The sequence below is a fragment of the Giraffa tippelskirchi genome, chromosome 7, assembly GCF_054371585.1.
Source record: "Giraffa tippelskirchi isolate mGirTip1 chromosome 7, T2T-mGirTip1v1.2.pri, whole genome shotgun sequence".
Classification (NCBI taxonomy): domain Eukaryota; kingdom Metazoa; phylum Chordata; class Mammalia; order Artiodactyla; family Giraffidae; genus Giraffa; species Giraffa tippelskirchi.
Genome location: NC_137281.1, coordinates 8,313,264 through 8,323,682, shown reverse-complemented (window position 1 = coordinate 8,323,682; position 10,419 = coordinate 8,313,264).

Sequence of the window (10,419 nt, the reverse complement as noted above, 5' to 3'; positions counted from 1 at the left end):
GTAACAAGATGGGGGGTGTAGATGTGTGGTGGATTAAAAATGTGTATCTTTAAGTTAATTTATTTATTGGTTGCACAGGGTCTTCATTGCTGTGTGTGGGCTTTTTCTAGCTGCATCAAGCAGGTGTTACTCTCTTGTTGCCAAGCTGGGGCTCTAGGCAGCTGGGCTGAATTTGTAGCACAGGGGCTTAGTTGTGCCATGGCATATGGAAACTTCCCGGACCAGGTATTGAACCTGTGTCCCCTGCATTGGCAAGCACAATCCTAACCACTGGATCACCAAGGAAATCCTAAAAAATATATTTTAAATAAGCTTTGTTATTTTTTTCAACACTTTTAGATGTATAGGAAAATGGTAAAGATAGTGTAAAGACTTCTCATAGTCCATACTTTATTCGGACCTCCTTAGTTTTTACCCAATATCCTTTCTCTGGTCCAAGATCCCATCCCAGTCACTACCTTACATTGGGTCTTCATGTCTCCTTAGGTCTCTCTTGGCTGTGACAGTTTCTCAGACTTTACTTTTCTTTGATGACTTTGACAGTTTTGAGGATTACTGGTCAGGTATTTTGGAGAAAGTCCCTCTCTTGCGGTGTGCCCGATGTTTTTCTCATAATTAGACTGGGTTTCTGGGTTTTGGAGAGGAAGATCATGGAGGTAAAATACTAGTACAGTCACAGCATTTCAAGGATATTTGCTATCAACCTGACATCTCAGTTGTATCCGACTCTCTGTGACCCCATGAAATTCTCTAGGCCAGAATACTGGAGTGGGTAGCCTTCCCCTTCTCCAGGGGATTTTCCCAACCCAGGGATGAAACCCAGGTCTCCCGCTTTGCAGGCAGATCCTTTACCAGCTGAGCCACAAGGGGCTTTCCCTTATAGCTCAGTTGGTAAAGAATCTGCCTGCAATGCAGGAGACCCCAGTTCTATCCCTGGATCATGAAGATCCGCTGAAGAAGTGAATGGCTACCCACTCCAGTATTCTGGCCTGGAGAATTCCATGGACTGTATAGTCCATGGGGTCAAAAAGAGTCAGCCAGGACTGAGTGACTTTGACTTTCACTGACATCTCATTGCTGATGCTGACTTTGCTCACCTGGCAGAAGTAATGTTTGTTAGCTTTCCCCATGGTAAATTTACTCTCACCTTCTTCCTTTTTTTCTGTTTTTGAATTTTTTTGGCCAGTCCTAATGGCATGTTGGATCTTAGTTCTCTGATCAGAGATTGAACCCCTTTCTTTGGAAGCTCAGAGTCTTAACCACTGGACTGCCAGGGAAGTCCTTACCTTCCTTCCTTTTATGTGGACATATTTAAAAGATGAAGTCTAGACCTGAAGGTATTAATGAGAACATATCCTGTAAACTCTAATTGAGGAATCTTTACAAAATAATTCTCTGGGACCATTCAAATTATCAAATTGTTATTTTAAAGCAACCTTAAGAAAAGAAAAACTGCAATATGGTCCAGAGAAATTAGAAGGGAGAATGTAAACTAAATCCTGGATTGAATAGGACAGAAAATGCTATTATTTTATTATTGGGACAGTTGGCCACATTTGAATGCACACTGTGGATTAAATAATACCATTGCATCAAGACAAACTGCCCTGATTCTTGTCATTTATGTGTTTATAAAGGAAATATTCTTGATCTTAGAAAATATAAAGTTTTTTTTTAATAAATTTATTTATTTTAGTTTTGGGCTAATTACTTTACAATGTTGTAGTGGTTTTTGCCATACACTGACATGAATCAGCTATGGGTCTACATATGTTCCCCATCCTGAACCCCCCTCCCACCTCCCTCCCCATCCCATCCCTCTGGGTCATCCCATTACCCCAGCCCTGAGCATTTAATATAAAGTTTAAAAAAAAATAATTGTATTTATTTATTTTTGACTCTGCTGGGTCTTAGTTGCTGCCCAGGCTTTTTCTCTAGTTGCGGCGAGCGGGGCCACGCTCTGCTTGAGGTAAATAGGTTTCTCGTTGCTGTGGCTTCTCTTGTTGTGGAGCACGGGCTCTAGGGCACGTGGGCTTCAGTAGTTGCGGCTCCCGGGCTCTGGAGCACAGGCTCAATAGTCGTGGCACACGGGCTTAGTTGCTCTGTGACATGTGGGACCTTCCCAGAGCAGGGTTGGAACCTGTGTCTCCTGCATTGACAGGTGGATTCTTAACCACTGAGCCGCCAGAGAAGCCCCATATGCTGAAGTTTTGAGGGATAAAAGAAAAGGATCTGTAACTTACTCTCAAATGGCTGAAAAAGTTTACATTGTATATGAGAGTGAAAGAAATGAGAGTGTAATCTAGTAAATGTTACAAAAGATTACTGTTGGCAAATCTGTGTGAATTATGTACAAGGATTTTGTGTGTATTTCTTGCAAGATTTCTCTAAGTTTGAAGATAATTAAAAATGAAAACAAAAACTAAATAAATAGATATAGTGATAATAAGCTGGAGGGAAATTGAGACACCATGGACTGAAATCTCTCACACTTTTTTTTTTTATACCAACCTAGTTTTTAAAGAAATCTATTTTTTTTTTAATTTGGCCACTTTGTGTGGCCTGTGAGATCTTAGTTCCCTGCTCAAGGATCTAACCCACAACTCCTGCATTGGAAGCACAGAGTTTTAACCACTGGACCACCAGGAAAGTCCCTGAAATCTCTCTTTCTAAGCATAAGAGTCAAGAACTTACTTTAGACTCACAGGTATGGGGTTGAATTTAAATACCCAACTGCTCAGCAGGATCCAGATCTTATTTGCCATTTCATCATTAACATACTGAGAATTTATGAAATGCTCCCAGGTTTTAAGGTCTGGGCTGAGAGAATTCTCATATTGGCCACATTGAAAATCTATAATAGCAATAGTTATTTTATGGGTTCAGTTCAGTGAGTTCAGTCACTCGATCATGTCTGACTCTTTGCGACTCCGTGGACTGCAGCACGCCAGGCCTCCCTGTCCATCACCAATTCTGGGAGTTTACTCAAACTCATGTCCATTGAGTCGATGATGCCATCCAACCATCTCATCCTCTGTCGTCCCCTTTTCATCCCCCCTTCAATCTTTCCAGGCATCAGGGTCTTTTCAGATGAGTCAGTTCTTCTCATCAGGTGGCCAAAGTATTGGAGTTTCAGCTTCAGCATCAGTCCTGGAAAGCACCTTAATGCTTTCTAGCACAAAGACTGTAGCTATTTACTCTTCTACAACTTGAGTCTGTTGTTTTACAACTTCTACCAAGTCCATATTTGATCTACTAATACCATAAAGTATCACTGTGCATAGCTGACACACCTGGGTGGTTTTCCTGTTTCCAGTAAAACCTAAAATCTGGTTTATCATACCTTTTAGTTTTTCCCCAGAGAAGTAAACTCGATAGTGCTTGGTGATTGATTAGTGATGAGGAGTAACTGTGGAAAGTGATGAAGAAACTCTGAGGTTTTCTAGCTGACTGGGAAGAGGGTGTATCTCTTAGGAATTACATTTGACTGCAAGTAGAAGGCAATGGCACCCCACTCCAGTCCTTTTGCCTGGAAAATCCCATGGATGGAGGAGCCTGGTAGGCTGCAGTCCATGGGGTCACTAGGAGTCGGACACGACTGAGCGACTTCACTTTCACTTTTCACTTTCATGCCTTGGAGAAGGAAATGGCAACCCACTCCAGTACTCTCGCCTGGAGAATCCCAGGGACAGGGGAACCTGGTGGGCGGCTGTCTCTGGGGTCGCACAGAGTCAGACATGACTGAAGCGACTTAGCAGCAGCAGCAGCAGTAATGACTTTAAAAAGTAGAGGCTTAGTTATCTCATATGAGAGGAAACTTAGAGGTGGGCAGCCCCGACTAGTTCAGCATACTGAGACATCATCTGTGACCCAGAGTCCTTCTCTCTTTATCCTTTTTCTTCCTTAGTGTATGACTCTGGTCCTAATACTGATAAAATGGCTGCGACAGCTCCAAGCATCACTTCAGTTCAGTCATTCAGTCGCTCAGTCGTGTCTGACTCTTTGCAACCCCATGGACCGCAGCATGCCAGGCCTCCTTGTCCATCACCAACTCCCAGAGTTTACCCAAACTCATGTCCATCGAGTCAGTGATGCCATCCAGCCATCTCATCCTCTGTCGTCCCCTTCTCCACCTGCCCCCAATCCTTCTCAGAATCAGGGTCATTTGCAATGAGTCAACTCTTCGCATCAGGTGGCCAAAGTATTGGAGTTTCACCTTCAACATCAGCCCTTCCAATGAATACCCATGAATGATCTCCTTTAGGATGGACTGGTTGGATCTCTTGGAAGTCCAAGGGAATCTCAAGAGTCTTCTCCAACACCACAGTTCAAAAGCATCAATTCTTTGGCACTCAGCTTTCTTTATAGTCCAACTCTCACATCCATACATGACTACTGGAAAAACCATAGCTCTGACTAGACAGAATTTTGTTGGCAAAGTAATGTTTCTGCTTTTTAATATGCTGTCAAGGTTGGTCATAACTTTCCTTCCAAGGAGTAAGTGTCTTTTAATTTCATGGCTTCAGTCACCATCTGCAGTGATTTTGGAGCCCAGAAAAATAAAGTCTGACACTGTTTCCACTGTTTCCCCATCTATTTTTCATTAAGTGATGAGATCAGATGCCATGATCTTTATTTTCTGGAAGTTGAGCTTTAAGCCAACTGTTTCACTCTCCTCTTTCACTTTCACCAAGAGATTCTTTAGTACTTCTTCCCTTTCTGCCATAAGGGTGGTGTCATCTGCATATCTGAGGTTATTGATCTTTCTCCCAGCAATCTTGATTCCACCTTGTGCTTCCTCCAGCCCAGCGTTTCTCATGATGTACTCTGCATATAAGTTAAATAAGCAGGCTGACAATATATAGCTTTGATGTACTCCTTTTCCTATTTGGAACCAGTCTGTGGTTCCATGTCCAGTTCTAAGTGTTGCTTCCTGACCTGCATAACAGATTTCTTAAGAGGCAGCTCAGGTGGTCTGGTATTCCCATCTCTTTCACAATTTTCCAGAGTTTATTGTGATCCACATAGTCAAAGGCTTTGGCATAGTTAATAAAGCAGAAATAGATGTTTTTTCTGGAAGTCTCTTGCTTTTTCGATGATCCAGCAGATGTTGGCAATTTGATCTCTGGTTCCTCTGCCTTTTCTAAAACCAGCTTGAACATCTGGAAGTTCACAGTTCACATATTGCTGAAGCCTGGCTTGGAGAATTTTGAGCATTACTTGACTAGCATGTGAGATGAGTGCAATTGTGCGTTAGTTTGAGCATTCTTTGGCATTGCCTTTAATATGTTAGTGATATTTTATTTGTGTAGTATAGTGTAAAGATTACTAATGAAAAAGATGAACAAATCATGTGATCCTTAGAGACACACAGTAATATATATTCATACATACACACAACATCATGAACGAACCTCACGTACATTATTGTTGGGAAAATCGTGGAGGTTTGACTCATTGAACCATCAACCTTTGAGCTGGATCTATGCCAGTGGAGGCACCTTACCCCTCCCCCTTATATGTTCGTATAAGGAGTATGTTCCACTTGAGTTCTCTGTAGCACCAGAAGCTGCCCAAGGATAGAGCCTTGAATTTGTAAGGGCTATTGAAACAATGTGGATTGTGTACATGTCTCAAACCAGGTAAAGTCTTTCTATACAAACTTTTAAGATGGGGTGGGCAGGTACAGAAAGCTACTTGTCTTGTGGCTGCCTAAGACACACCTCATGAGTAAGTGCCCTTGCTTATTTTTTAAAATAATTTGATTGATTTATTTTTGACTGTGCTGGGTCTCTGTTGCTGTGCCGGCTTTCTCGTTGCAGTACACAGGCTTCTCATTGCACTGGCTTCTCTTGTTGCTGATCACAGGCTCTAGGGCATTTCAGTCGTTTCAGTTCCCAGGCTCCAGATCACAGGCTCAGTAGTTGTGGGGCATGGGCTTAGTTGTTCCTCAGCATGTGGGATCCTCCAGGGCCAGGGATCGGACCCATGTCTCCTGGGTTGGTAAGCAGATTCTTTACCACTGAGCCACCAGGAGAGCCCCTCCCTTGCTTATTAAACCTGCCACCTACCAATCTGGAATGGTCTGCCTCTTTCTTACAGGTCTCTCCCTGTCCTCTGCATGTGGGGTCCAGTTTCATATTATACCCAGCCAGCTCCTGAGGACGTTGTGTACCAACAATTATCTTGAGTGAAAGAAGTCAGATGTTCGGGCTTGCCTGGTGGCTCAGTGATAAAGAATGTGCCTGCCAATGCAAGAGATATGAGTCGATCTCTGGTCTGGGAAGATCCCACGTGCCTCAGACAGCTAGGCCCATGTGCCGCAACAATTGAGCCTGTGCCCTAGGGCCCGATATCCCCAACTACTGAAGCCCAAGCACCTTGGAGCCCAAGCTCCGCAACAAGAGATGCCACTTCAGTGAGAAGCCTGAGCACTGCAACTGGAGAGTGGTCCCTGCTTTTGGCAGCTAGAGAAAAGCCCGAGCAAAAGCAGACTCAGAATAGCTAAAAATTTATAAAAAAAAATTTTTTTTAAGACTCTGGAAAAACAGATATAAAAAAAGAAGTCAGATGTTCATATGATATGAGTCTATGTATATGAAGTTCAAGAACAAGCTAAACTATAGAGCGAAGAGTCAAAGGGGAGTGGTTACCTCTGTGGGTGGGCATTGACTGGGGTGGTGTGTGGGGAAACATTCTGGGGGAGTAGAAATGGTCTAAATCAGGGTTCTGGAAGGCAGTTTCCTAGTTAGCTACGTATATAGAGATTGAACAAGCTAATCCTTAAGATTAGTGCATGCATACAGACACATACATACACATGCAAGAATACTTGGCATTTCAAGTCATATCTTGATTTGGTATCAGCTTTCTTTGTGACATTATTCTAGGCCCTTGGCTTTCCCTTGTGGCTCAGCTGGTAAATAATCCTCCTGTAATGCGGGAGACCTGGGTTTGATCCCTGGGTTGGGAAGATTCCCCGGAGACGGGAAAGACTACCCACTCCAGTATTATGGCCTGGAGAATTCCATGGGCTGTATAGTCCATGGAGTCGCAAAGAGTCAGACACGACTGAGTGACTGAACTGAACTGAACTCTGCATATAAGTTAAATATGCAGGGTGACAATATACAGCCTTGACATACTCCTTTCCCAATTAGGAACTGGTCTGTTATTCCACGTCCAGTTCTAACTGTTGCTTCTTCACCTGCATACAGATTTCTCAGGAGGCAGGTCAGGTGGTCTGGTATTCCCATCTCTTGAAGAATTTTTCACAGTTTGTTGTGATCCACAGAGTCAAAGACTTTGGGTAGTCCATGAAGCAAAAGTAGATGTGTTTCTGGAATTCTCTTGCTTTTTCTATGATCCAACCGATGTTGACAGTTTGATCTCTGGTTTCTCTGCCTTTTCTAAATCCAGCTTGAACATTGGGAAGATCTTGGTTCATGTACTGTTGACCTATGGCTTGGAGAACTTTGAACATTACTTTGCTAGCATGTGAAATGAGTGCAGTTGTGCGGTAGTTTGAACATTCTTTGGCAAAGGGGTGTTATCTAGGGTATAAAGCTATAAATTCTAGTTAGGCTTTAAATGTGGTTTTCGAAGGTTTAGGCATTATGGTTTCTTTTTGTCTCTGGTTTACATCTGGCTAATATAACCTCTGGAATGATCTATACCTTTGTACTTAGTATGGCTGTGGTGTGTATAAGCAGAATCTCAGGCCCCACTCCATACCTACTGAATACAATTGCATTTCAATCAGATCTTCAACTGGTTGCTGGGTAAATTGAAGGTTAATGACTATTCATCAAGCCTATCTTGACTACGTGCACTGACCTTGGCCTTGGACTTGAAGAAAGACCTGGGGAAGAGTTGGACAGGGAGAAGAGAAGTGGTGAAACGTGGGCCTTCCTTATCTTTTAGTAGATTATACCCACTGAAAGCCTCTACCCAAGGGGAGCGCTCCCAAATGGGCACAGATTGGATCCACTTGGGATCCCCCTTAGAATGAATCAGGCAGACAGTTTCCATCAACCAGTTCGTTCCTAGATAAAGAAAGGAAAATCATGGTCAGTCATTTTGTGCTTAGTCACTCAGTCCAACTGTTTCCGACCCCATGGATTGTAGCCCCTCAAACACCTCTGTCCATGGAGATTCTCCAGGCAAGAATACTTGAGTGGGTTGCCATTTCTTTCTCTGGTCAGCCATTTTAATCTGACTTAAAAAAATTCTCATAAAGTATACAGATCATCCAAGGCACCATCTTAACCATTTCCAGGAGTACATTTCAGTTGGGTTAAGTATATTTACACTGTTGTGCAACCAACCTCCAGAACTTTCTCATTGTGCAAAACTGAAACTCAGACCCATTATATAACAGCTTTCCATTTTCCCCTCTTTCCAGTCCCTGCCAGTCTCCGGCAACCATTCTACTTTCAGTTTCTGATAACCTCATTTATGTGGAATCATACAGTGTCCCACTTATCTCTCTTAGGGTAATGTCTTCATAGCTTATCCATGTTGTTGTGTGAGTCAGAACTTCATTCCTTTTTAAGGTTGAATAGTGTTCTATTATATGTAGCTACTACATTTTGTTTCATCTCTCAGTGGACATTTGGGTTGCTTCCACCATTGGTTATTTATTAAATCCTCTGATACATGTTCCCACTGCCCTTGGCAATGGAAACTACCACACCACGTCCAAGGTCGTCAGCCTTCCTTCTTGCCCAATCACAGTCCCTCAACGACCCCACCCCTCACAGATATATGAGTCCCATCCTCTCAGTCCCTTGGATCCGTCAGGCTTTTTTCCAATTCCTGACCATGATCCAAGCTGATACCTTTATCAGAAAATATCCCTTTTCACAAAATAATTTCACATTCATTCCTTTTGTCTCAATATAGAGTCATTTCTTCCACTTTTTTGTTTTTGGCTGAGATGATTGTGTTTCACTCCCTGCCTCCCCCCTCGATTATAACTAACAAGTGAAAATGTATATATTTAACGTTGTCGGTTCAAAAACAGTAGGGTCAACATGGCAGTGCTAAACCCTCCACTGCCCCATTATATTATACCAGTAACTTGATAAGCCTTGTTTGCGCTAGCAGGGAGCTTATTGTTTCTTTAATACAAAGCAGAAATATTAAGAGAAAAAGAATGAAGATATACTTTACATAGAAATGCATATGATATAGTTTTAAAATATGATATATATATATATATAAATATCAAGGAAAAAAAATATGGTTTAAAATTTAAAAAAAAATGTAGGCCTCCCCTGGTGGTTAAGAATCTGCCTGCCAATGCAAGAGACACGGGTTCCACCCTTGGTCCAGGAAGATTCCATCTGATAAGGGCAAGTAAGCATGTGTACCACAATGACTGAGCCCCACGCTATACCTACTGAAGCTCTAGAGTCTGTGCTCAACAGCAAGAGAAGCTGCCCACCGCAACTACAGAGTAGCCCACTCAGCCATGAAGATCCAGCACAGCCAAAAATAAATAATAATAATAATCAAAAGGTAAAAATCAAAATTCTTGAAAAAAAGAATGTATACCTTCTTTAAGGTATACATGTTAATTTGATACATGTACACATTGTGAGGGATTCACAGTGCTCAGTGAGAAAGAATCCACCTGCCAATGTAGGAGATGCAAGTTCGATCCCTGGGTGGAGAAGACCTCCTGGAGAAGGAAATAACAAACCATTTCAGTATGTTGGAGAATCCCAAAGACAGAGGAGCCTGGTGGCCTACAGTCCAGGGGGTCCCAAAAGAGTCAGATATGACTTATCGACTAAACAACAACAATAACACCACATTATGAAATGACCACCACAATCAAGCTAATTAACATATACATCATCTCACATAATTACCTCCCTCCCCCATGTCTTCTATAGACTTCCCTGGCCAGCCATCTCCTTCCACTCCTCTCTGCAAACACCTGAATCTGCCTTGTGATTCACTCCCATGGGTTCCCCGGATGCCTTAGATTATCCCTCTGAGCACTCAGCTTATTGTGTAACTGCCTGTCTAGATCCTTTCCTCTGAAAGCCAGTGGCTGTTGCTCAGTTGTTCCATCATGTCTGAGTCTTCGTGACCCCATGTACTGCAGCACGCCAGGCTTCCCTGTCCTTTCTATGCCCCAGACTTTGCTCAAACTCATGTCCATCAAGTCAGTGATGCCATCCAGCCATCTCATCCTCTGTTGCCCGCTTCTCCTCCTGCCCTTAATCTTTCCCAGCATCAGGGTCATTTCCAATGAGTCAGCTCTTCAGTGGAATCAGTGCCCATTTCTATTCCCCCAACGCGTTGTCGGCATACAGAAAGCATTCCGTCTGTCTGCTGAACGAATGAGGAAGCCTTTCTCAGCCTCTGGTCCTGCTTTCTTACCTGATTTGGGGTAAGTCAGCAGTA